We start from the raw sequence: 15,172 nt of genomic DNA, 5'->3' as shown, positions 1-15,172 counted from the left end.
ATAAATAAAATCTTTAAAAAAAAAAAGCAAGTTAAAATGTTAAAAATCGGGCTGAGTCTTCCTAAAAAGAGAAGTGTAATGACAGAGGCAAACAGATGATCAGAGACACTTCCCACTTCGCAGAAAAAGACAGGACACTCTCTGTTGCCTTTGGCACAGCTCGAATACCAAGGGAAAGGCAGTGTTCTGTGGCCTAGCACATGGCTGATGGGGTTGTGCTCCCCAGCCCCAGAGAAGAGCCTCAGAACCACCGCCACAAACAAACATGTGCTGGGCGCTGTTCTAGGTTCTGGGACTACAGCCTGGACAAAGACCTCTGCCCTCACGGAGCATATATTCAACAGCAGCTTTGGTTGAGAAATCCACTGTGAATGGTTCTCCAGATTAAATAAGTGAGAAAACTGCTTTAGGAGGCAGGTATTACAGGCCTAAGACATTCCGGGCAAGAGGCAATAGCTCCTAGGGGCTCGGAAAAGCTGATAAATAGTCAAGGATTTTTGCAAGGCACAACTTTGCTAGCTTGAAATCTTCCATGGTGGGAGAACTTACACTGAGGAAACTGACAAATGCTATACCCCAGGGTCTCTCTCTCTTTTTGTCCGCCCCCCGGGAGCCAGCTTATCAGCACTCCATTGCAAGGGCTGCTCATAAGAAGAAATGTGGCTGAGTCCTGGTTTTGACAGAGACACGGGGGAAATAGAAATTAGGGGCTTTTAAATATACCGAATGGGGAAGAAAGGAGCATCGTTAAAAATTTCTAAATTTTTCAAGAGGGTGGGAAGGCTTTAATTTCCAGATATGATATGGCACACCTAGGCCACAATTAACCTCTGGATGAAAGACTTCTCCCAACACCAAAAAGTGCACAGGTCAAGCACTATAGCAAACTGCCATGGAGACTCAGAGGCATTCAGACAAGGCTGATAGCGATAAGATTTTTCTTTCCTGTTTTCTTTCTGTCTTCCTTCCTTCCCTCAGATCCTGCTGGGCCTCTGCCAGGGTCTCTAGCCAGCGCCAGTGCTGTGTGTGTGTTCTGGGATTCTGAGAACCTTATTTTGATTGAAGTAGATATTCATCATGATTTTGGCTGCCCATCATCTGCCACCTCTTCCCCCACCTTAAAAGTCTTGGTGGGAGGCAGAGTCTATCTCCTTTTATAGAAGCAGAAAGTGCCATTTACTCACTTTCCCAGCTTCTCTTGCAGCCACATGACAAGGGTGCAGCCACGTGACCAAGGCTCCGTCAGTGAGACCCACTCACCCAGAGCTTTGAATCCGGAGTCGGTGATGTACAGACGCAGGCCAGGCGGAGAATTCTCCATGGAGGGTGGTGCACAGCCCACCTGCAGGCAACTGTGTCTTCATGGGCTCGGTTGACAGGTCACTCAAAGGCCACTCAAAGCCAGCTTTTCAAATCGCCGCAACTCTCCAGAGAACTATCAATAAATTCCCTATCTGCTTAAATCAGGCAGAGTCCATTTCTACAGCTCACAACCGAGAATCGGGAGATAGAACTGGTCTAAATGCCACAGGACGGGCAGATGGGCTCGGGTTTTCTAAGTTTCTCAGGTGTGGGGCTGGTGCTGGGGTAACCGGCTCTGTCCTGTTAACCCTTTGGACTCCAACAGTGGAACACAGAAGAGATGTTGGCTGCAACTAAGGAAGGGACCGCTCTCTTCCCAAGCACTGAGTTCAGTGGGGCTGAACAGAACGAGTTTGTGTAAGAACCATGCGCTTCCATGTCTGCGGTTTTTATCTTACAAGAGCATGGAGATTCCATCTGGGAGCTTTCATTCCTCTGTGGGAATGTAAGACTGTATTTAAGAACATCTAAATACCACCACGGAAGGGGGAGAAGCTGCCAATTAAACTTTAACACAATACTTGTCACTTAAAATGTTGATCTTATACTTACTTAACAGTTAAAGCTCTTTTAGACTTACTTAGATACAGATTTTTACCATATGTTGTTCTTGTGCCTACATAAAAAGGAAAACATGAGCAAAGTAACTTCAAGTATTCTTAGCTCTTTATATTCAGAACCCAAATATTCTGAATCATGTTTGTTTTCAGAGTTGGAAAAGAGCTTTTAGTGAGTATCATTTTACTTTTTTCCTAAGGCTTCACACAAGTCTAGAACATACTCTGCATACAGATTTTTTTACATTAAGACCTCCGTTTTATACCGTGTTCTCCCTTCTCACATTTCTTTCAAGTTTTTTGTTTTGAAATAATTTTGGACTCACAATAACTTGTGAAAATACCAAGAGTTCCTGTATATCCACTACCTCGCTTCCCCTAAGGTTTCAAATCGCTTTTTAAAAACTGAGATATCATGCACATTCCACAAAATTCACCCTTTGAAAGTATACAGTTCAGTGGTTTTTAATATGCTCACGGTCACCACTACATATTCCAGAACGTCTCCATCACCCCAAAAAGAAACCCTGCACCCATTAGCCGTCATTGCCCAGCCCACTGCTCCCACTCTCCTACCCCCGCAACCACTAATTCACCTTCTGTCCCTGTGGCTGAGCCACTATTTAAATCAGAGTGGCTTGTGTGATCTCAGACAGTGTCACCTTCTGTGTCATCAAGAGCACTGGCGATGGGAGTATTTTACGGAAGTGCTCTGCTCTGTCTGCTCGGTTTTCTCCCAAGCTGCTGACACCCATTCTTCCAGTTTTGATGCACGTGGCAGGCAACGACGTCGCCGTCATAACAGCTGCCTGGCAAGAGATTGTCATTTAACTCCCCATTTTAGAGAGGTTAAAATGTGAAAAAAAAAGTTCACCTCTCAGTATTGATGAAACATTGTGATGGAAGGTTATTTGGGACATTTCAATTTTATTGGTGTTGCATCACTGTTAAACATCATGTTGTCATATGTTTACATTGTCATCTGATCCCATTGCATAGCTTCTGGTAAACCAGTTGGACAAAACAGCAGAGCAAATGTGAGAGGGGAATGAGGATAGTGATCCTCTTTCCACCCTAGGGTGCAGTGGGCATTTAATTAAAGAACTGTTCTGCTCCCATTTCAGAGTCTTCTTGGAGCAAAGGCTAAACTACCCATCAATGGTTGAAGGAGGGACCCAAGGAGCACTGGACGGTAGGGTCCTGGTGTAGGTTTGCCTCATAAACGTGGGAGCAGGACAACAGGTTTCTAATCCTTACCTCAGGGAAGTCCCCTGCCACGACTGAACCACAGAGTGACACTTCTTGCCCTCTCTCCAGGCTTACTAACAACACGCTGGTGATTTTCTGATTGCCCATTCCCCACCCTTTTCTGCCCTGCTCTGTGCCTGGGCAGGCTGACTGCTATGGACTGCATTCTATGGTCATTATAGTCCCCTAGTTTCCTGGGGGTCTGGTCAATGGGAGCGAGTTCAGATGGTGGGATGGGCGAGTAGGCAGGTGTTTATCTTCACCCACAGCCTACCCTCACTCTGGGGGCAGGACCAGTTTTGGCCCTGGCTCCTTTCCTCTGCCACATTCCTGTTGGGCAGCACCTCTGCCTTGGCTAGAGCTCTCACTGAGTTCTGGTAAGAGCTCCCTTCCCTGATCCTCACTAGAACTTCCCTGTATGGAGTTCCTGGATGCTTCTACATCCTTTGTTGGTACCCTCAACCTTGCCCACGCCTCTGTAAATAATCCCTTTGCTCTGAGGGATTACCTCTTTGAGTATACCATGTGTTTCCTGCTGAAACACTCAGTCCTTGCCCCAGGAGGAGTGATTCACACACAGCTTGGTGCCTCTCCTCTTCTCTGTCTGGATGTGTGCCCCCTGCAGCAGGCACCCAGTCCTTTCTCCCACATGACACAATTTTGTTGGGCCAGGCTCTGTTTCTGCAATAGGGAGGTCTGCAGTTGGAGGCCAATAGGTTTAAATTCAGTGGGAAGATATTTAAAAACCCGGTTTTGTCTACTAATCAAAGCTGTAGTCTACAGTCCAGCTTAACCAATTAAAAAGCTGAGATTTAAAAAAATAATAATAATAAATAAAAAATTAAAAAGCTGGGATTTTGTTCCCTAACATCTCTTTCTCTGTTGCTCTGAATTCAGAAGATAGGGGGCATTATTCTTGGGTCCCCTTAAATCCCACAACCACTCTCAAATTTATATCTCCAGTTTCAGCTCCATATAGAAGGCTGTATTGTTTAGCAATCTGCTCAGAACAAATATATCCATGCCAAACTTTCTACCCCAGACTTCTCCCAATGTTCCCTATTTCATTCCATGGTACCACTCTCCACCCAGCTGCTGGAAACCTGAAAGTCATTCTTGACACCTTCTTCTTCACCCTTAAATACACACATTTTCAAATATTACAGATCCTGCCTATGAACAGATCATTAATCCACCCATCCTCTTTCTATCTGCTACAACCTTGGAATAAGCCACCATTAACTCTTGCCTGGACCATAATAACAGCTTTTTAAAAAGTCTTAAGGTGAAAACACACTATAAGAGACAAAAATTTGCCCACTTTCTAGAGTCTCAGATGTATCATGAAGCTTCCAGGAAGTTCAAAATAGCTAAGAAACACTCACTCTAGTATAGAATGAATTCTAGTCATTTTTCTAATAGTAAGTGACATATTTTTATTTTTACCTTTATTTTTTAGGTAAGCTCTACACCCAAACATGGGGCTCGAACTTATGACCTCACAATCAGGAGTTGCACACTCCATTGACAGAGCAAGCCAGGCATCCCAAGTGAAATATTTTTAAATGAAAGCACCTAACTATAGTATCTAAGGGCCTTAAAACAACAACAACAAAATAACTGTCCAAGTGTTCGGAGCTGTGGAAACCATGAAGGGTGGTGCTCTGTGCTCCAGGTTTGCAAATGCTCCCTAGGTTGAGAACTGAGCCAGATCTGGTAGTTATCAATAGCATCACTGTTCTTGGAGGTACATAATAAGGAGGACACCTTTGACCTTAGGATCCTCCAGGGCTCTCTACCCAAGTCCGTTGCTGTTGTGGGCTGAATTGGGTACCCCAAAAAGATATGTCCAAGTCCAGTACCAGTGAATGTGCTCTTATCTGGAAATAGGGTCATTGCAAATGTATTTAGTTAAATGAGGTCATACTGAATTAGGGTATGACTGGTGTCCCTGTAGGAATAGGAGGAGAAACACAGACACAGATACAAAGGGAAGGCGGCCACAAGAAGACAGAGGCAGGGCTTGAAGTGATACTGCCACAAGCCAAGAACACCCAGGGCTACCACATGCTGGAAGAGGCAAAGACAGTATTTTTCCACCAGAGCCTTTGGACAGAGCACGGCTCTGCAACATTGATTTCAGATTTCTGGCCTCTAGAACTATGAGATAACAAATTTCTGTTGTTTTAAGCTACTCAGTTTGTGGTACTTTGTTACAGAAGCCATGGGAAACTAATAAACCAGCCTTTAGGAATACAGTCCTCAAGAGTCACAATTGGCAAACTATGACCCATTGGCCAAACCCAGCTCACTGCCTATTTTTATATGGCTCATGAGCTAAAAACTCTTTTCTCTCTCTCTCTTTTTTTAAGATTTTATTTATTTATTTGACAGAGAGATAGCGAGAGCAGGAACACAAGCAGGGGCAGTGGGAGAGGGAAAAGCAGGCTCCCCGCTGAGCAGGGAGCCCGATGCAGGGCTCAATCCCAGGACTCTGGGATCATGACCTGAGCCAAAGGCAGACGCTTAATGACTGAGCCACCCAGGCGCCCCTAAAAAACCCTTTTTACTTCAGAAGAACATCTGCAATCAATTTGAGGATAGAGAATATTAACTTTGAACCTCAGTTAAGTGAAATGTTATCTTTCAAAAAAGAATTCAATTCTTGTCATCAATAGACCTAATATTACAAAAAAAAGTTATACTCAATTACTATTATGTTTTTATTTTTTAAATGTTTTTATTTTTTAAAAAAAGATTTATTTGAGAGAGAGGGAGTGGGGGGGGGGCTGGGTTGGGGAGGCAGGTAGAGGGAGAATCTCAAGCAGACTCCAGCCCTAGGGAGCACCTAATCAACTGTCTCTCCGGATCTGTCTTTTCTAGGCATTTTATACACATGTTCCACGTTACTTTTCTAAACTTGCTTTGGTTGATCTTAATTTTTATTTCATTTTCTTTCAGTACTTTAAAACAAGAACAAGAACTAATACCAGAAGCATGATCTGTAGGAGGCTTTGACTTCTCTGACATAAACATTTCCTATCCTGAAATTTAGCCCACAGTTGTGGCCCCACTAGCTACATGTCCTATGTGGACTAAAAATGTCCTGGACTTTCCCTTACAAAAATATTCTGTGACTAAACATCCTGAGATCAGGAAACTGGACCCCAGTGGACAGAGATCCTGAGCCTCCTAGCTTGTAGCTCTTTGAGTAGCTGAGTTGACAAGACAGAAATCAGCCCAAATATCCGTCATAGTTTGCTGGGACAGTAGTGCCCCCCACCCCTTACCCGAGGTTTTGCCTGCCATGGTTTCAGTTACCCACAGTCAACCGCGGTCTAAGCAGAGAATCCTTCCTCTGACCTGTTGTTAGAAGGAAAAATAGTAGCCTACTGCTAAATCACAATGCCTCAGGATTTCCACGTCATCTCATCCCGAAGGCATCTTACCATCTCATGTCATCACAACAAGAGGAAGGGTGAATACAGCACATAAGCTATTTTGAGAGAGAGAGAGAGACCACATTCACATAACTTTTATTACAGTATATTGTTATAATTGTTCTATTTCATTATTCATTATTGCTGTTAATCTCTTACTGTGCCTTATAAATTAAGCTCTATCATAGGGATGTATGTACAGGAAAGAATATAGTGTATATATGGTTCAGTACTAGCCATGGTTTCAGGCATCCACTGGCGGTCCTAGGCCATAGCCCCACAGAAAACCACAGATTGGGGGGGGCGGGGATTACTAATATGAATCTCTGAAATAGGAATAAAAAGTGGTAGAAAGTAAACTACTTACACAAATTACCCTTGAGAAATATGGCATAATCTTTAAACATGTCATATTAACTAAAATGAAGCTCTTTCAGGGCGCCTGGGTGGCTCAGATGGTTAAGCGTCTGCCTTCGGCTCAGGTCATGATCCTAGGGTCCTGGGATCGAGTCCCGCATCGGGCTCCCTGCTCCTTGGGAGCCTGCTTCTCCCTCTGCCTCTCTCTGTCTCTCATGAAAAAATAAAATCTTTAAAATAAAATAAAATAAAATGAAGTTCTTTCAGAATTGAGATTTTTAGAGAATCTTACTTGGTCTCACCAATTATTTGCGTTTATTATTGGTAACAGATCCTTTGACAGGAAACCAACACTTCACTTTGCTTGTCATGGTAATTAGTTCTAATGATTTCTAACGGGCCCTTTGGGTTCTTTCCTTACTTAATAAAGAGCCATAGCATTTAAATCAACTCATCTATTGTTCTGGTTATCTATGGTTGCATAACAAACCACCCCAAAGCTCATTGGCTTAAAACAATAATCATTTTATTATCTCTCAAGGTTTCTGTGGGTCAGGAATTCAGGAATAGTTGCACTAGGTGGTTCTGCCTTAGGATCTCTCATGCGGTTGCAGGAACTAAAAGAGTGGGCATTGGCAGAGTGTGGGATGCCTGGGCATCTCTTTTTCACCATGTAAGGGGGACTTTCCATGTGGTCTGTCTGCACGGGTTAGCTTGTGCTTCCTCATCAGATGGTGATCTAAGGGTCGTAATGCTTCTTATACAGTGGGTCATGGCTCTAATGTGGGGTCCAACAAACCTGGTAGAATCTGCACCACCTTTTGGGGGGGGGGCAGAGGGAGAGGGATAGACAGAGAATCTTAAGCAGGGTGTGGAGCCCGATGAGGGGCTTGATATTACAACCCTGAGATCATGACTGAGCCAAAATCAAGAGTAGGACACTTAACCAACTGAGCCACCCAGGTGCCCCTGCCACATTTCATGACCTAGCCTGGAAAGTCATGTAATGTCACTTCTGCCATAATTCACTGGTCAACCAGTCATTAAAGTTTGGTCCAGATTCAAAGAGAGGGGCCACAGAATCCATCTCCTAACGAGAGAAGGGTCAAGGAATTTGCAGAAAGGTTTTCAACTGCCATTAATTTATGCAGAAGACATTATTTGGCTTATGTAATAATTAACTCCACTGAGACACATTATTTCTCTCTTCCTTTTCCTTCCTGTGTTTTCCTCCCTCTTTCATGATCCCCTTAAAATGTTTATAAGTTGAAGATTTCAGCTTGAAATGTTTTGCTTGGGTCTTACGTGTTCTGCCGATAGATTAATTTTTGTGCCAGGCTCAAATATTTCTGGCTGCTCTGTTCTACTCTGCTTATTTCCTGTTTGGTTGACTTTTATTTCCTGTACTCTTTGTCAAAGGGCTTTTTGTCAAAGTTGTAAACTTCCATTTTGGCCTAGGCACTGTGTTCTATTTCTGAATCTGCCAGTGGTCTTAAGCAACAGTATGCATACCGTAACTATAATACAGGAAGTGAAAATTAAAGTACTGTCTTAACTTAATATTGATATAATTAAATGCCCACTTTAAAGAAATACATATTTTAGTGGAGACCATTTTCCAAGATCTCAGACCTCAAAGAGTTGGTTCACCTTCTTAGTAGTGAACTGCTCTTGGCCATTGGTTGGACTATTGAGGATCCAGCCCCAAAGATCTGGTTCCCAAGTAATTACAAGCCTAGCTAGAATTCTCTTTTAGGGACAGTTCTATATTTCTTTTTTTTTTTTTTTTAAGATTTTATTTATTTATTTGAGAGAGAGAATGAGAGAGAGAGAGTACATGAGAGGGGGGAAGGTCAGAGGGAGAAGCAGATTCCCTGCTGAGCAGGGAATCCGATGTGGGACTGGATCCCGGGACTCCAGGATCATGACCTGAGCCAAAGGCAGTCGCTCAACCAACTGAGCCACCCAGGCGCCCCACAGTTCTATATTTCTTAAATCATTCTGGGCTGCAAGCAGGAGGCTCAACTCAACTGGCTTAAACCATATGGGAATATTTATTATCTCCTATAACAAGGAGTCTGAGGTGAGATGATTCTTACTCAGTTGCTAACCATGTCATCGAAAACGCAGATTCCTTCTAAATCTTTCTGCTCTAATATCTTCAGCATGCTGCTTTTATTTTTAATTTGTGGTCTTAAAATGGCTTCTCTAGTTTACTTGTCACATGCAGACACAGCAAAGTCCAGTGAATTCCTGGGTATCTCTTTTCATTAATGAAAAAAAAATGTATTCCAGAATCTCCCCAGCAAATTTCCCCTCCCGTATCAGTCAGTCAGAATTTTATCATTTGCCAATTCCTAAACCACTCTTTGGCTTAAGATGGGATTATCGTGATGTGGGTTAAAAACGAAGTTGGCATTTGTAGCAGGGTAGATAAGCCAAACAAAATCAAGGCTCTGTTAGAAAGGGGGAGGAGGAGAAAGAATGACAGACAGGGGGCCTTTTAATATTTGGATTTACTGTAATACAAAGGGAGACATTCCCCTCCCCTGGAGCTCCTAGATCATTGAATGGCACCACAATTAATACAGTTGCTCAAAGCAGAAACCTGGAAGTTCTGTTTACCTACCTCCCCAAATGTCTATTTCCCAAAGCCACTGCCTCAAATCAAACACTTATCTTCTCTCCCCACCATTATTACAACTATTTTCCCTAACAGTCACCTGCCTCTAGTCCTGCACTTCCCTTAGTCCATCTTCCATGTTGTTGAGTGGGTAAGCTTTCTCTCCTGGATTACCAGAGTGTTCTCACTGGAGCTCAAATGCTAAAAATGAAGTTAGATGCCATTTTCACTCTCTACTTCCTCCAACATGAGCTCATGTATATGGTGAAATTTGTTTTGTGGCTGCAGAAATATGAAACGGTTCTGGTATAAGGAGGTTCAAGAGATAAATGGGAAAGCGAGGCTAGTAGAGGGGACAGGGTAGCATCTGGCACCATCGGCAGCCTGATGATGATTTAGAGTCACAGCGGGGGGGGGGGGAATCAGAGCCAAAAGTATTCATGATAGATTCTGTGAGACTTTGCACATAAGCAGTCCTATTTGAGGCCTAGGTGACAAAGTGTGATACTGTGTTGGACAGTAGGGGAGGTCTTCTGGGCCCAGCAAAGCAGGGGAAAAGACTCCCTGCTCTATTACATTCTGTCCCTCCTCTTTCAGCTCTAATTATCTTATATTGAAACGGCAGGTCTGTGTCCCCACTAGCTAGAAGGTCTTTGGTGCTGAGACATAATTTCTCCTCTGTATTCCAAGGGCCTAGCACAGTGTTTGGCATGTGGTAAGTACTTAATCATTGATTAATTCAACATTTATTAAGTTTAATTTTCATTTATATAAACAGAACCCAGTAAGAACCACGTAGAGAAATGATGCGACCTACATCATATAATGTTTAAGACAAAAAGTGTATTCAAACCATAGCCAGTAGTATTAAAGTATAATTTTATGATTTATAACATTGATCTATCATTTTTAAAAATAACTAAATATAGATAAATGTGTATATGTTTGCTATAAAAATGAAAAAGTTCCATCTGGAAATTCTAAAATTAGGTTTATTACATTTTGAACCTCATTAGAGTTTTTGATAGTTGGCTGTAAATATTAGATGAAATATTAGAATAATTAAGTTATTAGATGAAGTTATGCTTGTCTTCAATCTCAGTTGCTAGATAATAAATCTAAGCCTTCTGAGGTGCCTGGGTGGCTCAGTTGGTTAAACGGCTGCCTTCAGCTCAGGTCATGGGTCTTCAGGGTCCTGGGACTGAGCCCCACATCGGGCTCCCTGCTCAGTGGGGAGCCTGCTTCTCCCTCTGTCTGCTGCTCCCTCTGCTTGTGCTCTCTCTCTCTCAAATAAATAAAATCTTAAAACACACACACACACAAATATAAGTCTTTCGTATGCTGCAACTTAGAAAGCCCAACTTTCAGATCATAATTTCTTATTTTTCCAACTTTCCCACTCCATGGTCGTACAAAATCTGGTTTTAACCTCATTAAGACTTATAAACTTTGGAACAATTTCCAGTTTCCTAGGACATCCATTCTCTAGCCAACTTCCTTTTTTTTTTTTTTTTAAACAGAGAGAGTTACTTATTTGACAGAGAGCGAGAGAGTGAGCACACAAGCAGGGGAAGCAGGAGAGGGAGAAGCAGGCTCCCCACTGAGCAGCGAGCTGAATGCAGGACTCCATCCCAGGACCCTGGGACCAGGACCCGAGACAAAAGGCAGATGCTTAACTCACTGAGCCACCCAGGCGCCCCACCAACTTCCTTCCTTAAACAGGTTAGTATAAAATCTATGTAGCAAACAAACAAAGGAACAAAAAAAACAAAAACACACACACATAAAACTATAGCAACACAGGAAAATATGAATAGTATATTTTTTTAAGAAGGCTACCAAATTTTATGTATGTATAGTATTCATGATTGTAGCTACATAAAATTAAAAAAAAGCTATGTGAGGATTTACTGCCAACCATTACTCTTGGACATTTTTTGCACAGGGTTAGGGGTGAGGTCATTTTAATTGAGTCTCATTTTCTGTGCTCTCATTTTTTGCGCTCTCATTTTTTGCGATGATCAAGAAATAGCAGAAGAAATACATCAAAGCTTGCATATAAAAAAGCTCTGGAAGGGAACACATACATTCTCACACCTGCACATTGGTGACATTTGTATTAGCGAGGCAGAATTACAGGTCATTTTTTTTTTCTCCAATCTTCCTTTAGAATGTTTTAGATGTGTATTTTTGATGCTGTAAATTTTTTTAAAGATTTATTTGAGAGAGAGAAGTTGGGGGAGGGATAGAGGGAGAGAGCGAGCAAGAATCTTAAGCAGACTCCCCATTGACGGAGGAGCCCCACAAAGGGGCTCGATCTCACGACCCTGAGATCATGACCTGAGCTGAAATAGTCAGATGCTTAATGGACTGAGCCACTGAGGCACCCTTTGATGCTGTAATTTAAAAATAAAAAATTTTAGCAAAAATTAAGGACTTCGAACATTATTAAAGAATTTGTTAAGGGTGCCTGGGTGGCTCGGTCGTTAGCGACTGCCTTCGGCTCGGGTCATGATCCCAGAGTCCTGGGATCGAGTCCCACATCTGGCTCCCTGCTCCGTGGGAAGCCTGCTTCTCCCTCTCCCACTCCCCCTGCTTGTGTTCCCTCTCTCCCTGTCTCTCTCTGTCAAATAAATAAATAAAACTTAAAAAGAATTTGTAAGCTTGCTTTTATGATAGTAAATCCATGATTTTGGTATTTGTCTTACTATAATCACTATTATGCCTCTCTGCAGGTATAGTTACCTACCTTTTTGGGGCCAGAGAGTTGAATCTTCCGCCTTCATATATATATATATATATATATATATATATATATATATATATATATATGACCCATATATATATGATCTATTAGATACTATATATATATAGTACCTAATGCCCAGCGGTGATACATTGTCACTCATATTAATACTAGAGTGATTCAATGTATAAGAATTTATATTTCATTAGATATTTACTGAGCATGGGGCACCCGGGTCGCTCAGTTGGTTAAGCGTTCAACTCTTGGTTTTAAGCGTTCAACTCTTGGTTTTGGCTCAGGTCCTGATCTCAGGGTCATGGGGCTGAGCCCTGTGTGGAGTTCCACTCAGTGTCGGAGTCTTCTTGAGATTCTCTGCTCTCCCCCTGCACCCGCCCAGCTCATACACTCTTTCTCTCAAATAAATAAAATCTTTAAAAAAAAATATTTATTGAGCATCTACAATACTCAGAGCACTGTGCTAGACCTTAGAGGGAACAAATGATAAATAAGACACAGTCAGTGCCTTTAATAAAACATGTTAAATATCTTATTTTTACTTTTCCAACAGAGATGGTGAATTAAGAACTGTTGGGGAAAAAAAAGAGTCTTAAAAGATATAGAGCCTATGAATGCTAAACACTCTGTATGTTAGCATTTTCTTAGTGAGATTATGGCTGCTAGTTAGCTAACAAATATTTTTATATTGCTTTATGTCTTAGATCACATTTGGAAATGCAATATGGCGGGGGGCGGGGGGGAAGATCCAAACTAAGAGTTTGGAGGTCTAGTTTCAAGTCTCAATTCAACAACAAACTAGCTGCATGAACACGGGCAAAGTACTTAAGTTTTCTGTATTTCTTTTTTTTTTTTTAAGATTTTATTTGTTTGACAGAGAGAGACACAGCAAGAGAGGGAATACAAGCAGGGGGAGTGGGAGAGGGAGAAGCAGGCTTCTCACTGAGCAGGGAGCCTGATGCAGGGCTCGATCCCAGGACCCTGGGATCATGACCTGAGCCCGAAGGCAGACGCTTAACGACTGAGCCACCCAGGCGCCCCAAGTTTTCTGTATTTCTATAAGGTTCCTTCCAACCTTAAAATTTAACTATCCTCTGTTGAGAAATATCATATGACTTTAATGATGGCTTTATTACCAGTTCCGAAAAATGCTAATTCTAAATCTGTGCAAGTAATTATTAGAGCTCATGTTTGTGAAACATCAGGTATTACTACTGTTACAGAAACCAAGTTAGTACGCTGTGTCATCCTTCCAGGCCATGTGATACATGCATAACTAGCACATATAATACTATAGGGCTCAAACAATATAAACATAGAGATTACAGAGAGAGAGGCATTTGAAAAATGAGTGTTATGATTGCTTTTTGGAGTTTTCATGTACGAAGATTTCATTTCCCTGTGTGTTCACAAGCCTTATGTTTCAGTTCCTTAAATGAAAATAGGTGAGTGGGCAGGTTTCTCAGAGCTATAGTCCTTCCTTTAGGGACTGTCCCTTGCCCCTAAAGTTTCCTTTAGAAATGGTGGTACATGGACCCACACTGGATAGGAGGGACTATAGGCAACATTGGTGATGGTGGGATCTGGGTCTGCTGCCATACTCCAAACTATTTATGATTTATTTTATTTTATTTTATTTTTTAACAATATGATGCTTTTAATTTTTTTTTTTTAAAGATTTTATTTATTGGGGCGCCTGGGTGGCTCAGTCGTTAGGCGTCTGCCTTCGGCTCGGGTCGTGATCCCGGGGTCCTGGGATCGAGCCCTGCATCGGGCTCCCCGCTCTGCGGGGATAATAAATAAATAAATAAAATAAAATTTTATTTATCTGTTTGACAGAGAGAGACACAGCAAGAGAGGGAACATAAGCAGAGGGAGTGGGAGAGGGAGAAGCAGGCTCCCCGCAGAGCGGGGAGCCCGATGCGGGGCTCAATCCCAGGACCCCGGGATCACAACCCGAGCCGAAGGCAGACGCCTAACGACTGAGCCATCCAGGCGCCCCTGATTTTTTTTAAAGTAAATCTACATATTTCCATTTTCCTGTCAGCAATTCCTGTGGTATCAGCACTTTTCCAGATTAGAAATTTGGGACTTTCCTCTGCCTCCTGGTTCTCCTTAATTCCCTATAACTAGTTGGTCACCAAGGCCTATAATTTCTCTTTGTAATGTCTCTTAATTGTTTTCCTTCCTCTTCATTTTTCCTTCATTTCCACATTCAATATCCTGGTCTGTTTCAGGCTCATGCTTGTTTCACCTCAAATAACCTCTTCATGGAGACTTTCATGCTATCAGTCTCATTTCCTTCATCATAGCACTACCCGGTTTAAGAACTTACAATTTTCAGGGCACTGGCTGGCTCAGTTGGTGGAGCATGTGACTCTTGATCTTGGGGTTGTGAGTTCAAGGCCCATGCTGGGTGTAGAGTTTACTTAAAAAAGAAAAAAGAAAAAAAAAGAACTTGGCAATTTTCTCCACTGTCTACAAAATAAAACTAAACCACTCCCTCAAATATTTCTAATCCTTCCATTACCAAATTTTACCATTTCTGTTTCTCAATATATATTCATATTAGTTAGTGTTATGCTAGTTGCTATAACAAAGAGACCCAAATGGCTCAGAAAAGACAGAAATTCATTTCTTAATTTAGTGTCTGAGTTGCAGGCTGCTCCATGCAGTCACACAGTTTCCTTCCATCTTGTTTCTCAATCATAACCTCCAAGACATTGTCCTCAATTATAGGGTTGACTATCGATCACAGGACATCTTCTTTTTAGCCCCTGAAAAGGCAAATAAGTAGGCTCACTATCTGAAAGTCTCTGCCTAG

At 42.1% G+C, this 15,172-nt stretch overlaps 1 protein-coding gene across 1 annotated transcript in view; it reads right to left on the bottom strand.

Moving 5' to 3' along the window:
* LOC148163545 (uncharacterized) overlaps positions 1 to 15,172 on the bottom strand; it is a 53,397-nt gene that overhangs the window by 20,603 nt on the left and 17,622 nt on the right. The window contains exon 2 of the transcript XR_015768952.1: positions 14,684 to 14,776. The gene's annotated coding sequence lies outside the window, so the exon portion shown is untranslated. The remainder of the gene's footprint in view (positions 1 to 14,683; positions 14,777 to 15,172) is intronic.

This window comes from Eumetopias jubatus, unplaced genomic scaffold (genome assembly GCF_037043125.1).
Source record: "Eumetopias jubatus isolate StellerSeaLion01/CBP00866 unplaced genomic scaffold, mEumJub1_p1.0 scaffold_9, whole genome shotgun sequence".
Classification (NCBI taxonomy): Eukaryota; Metazoa; Chordata; class Mammalia; order Carnivora; family Otariidae; genus Eumetopias; species Eumetopias jubatus.
Note: the sequence above shows the minus strand (reverse complement) of the source record. Positions and strands in the feature narration are given on the sequence as shown.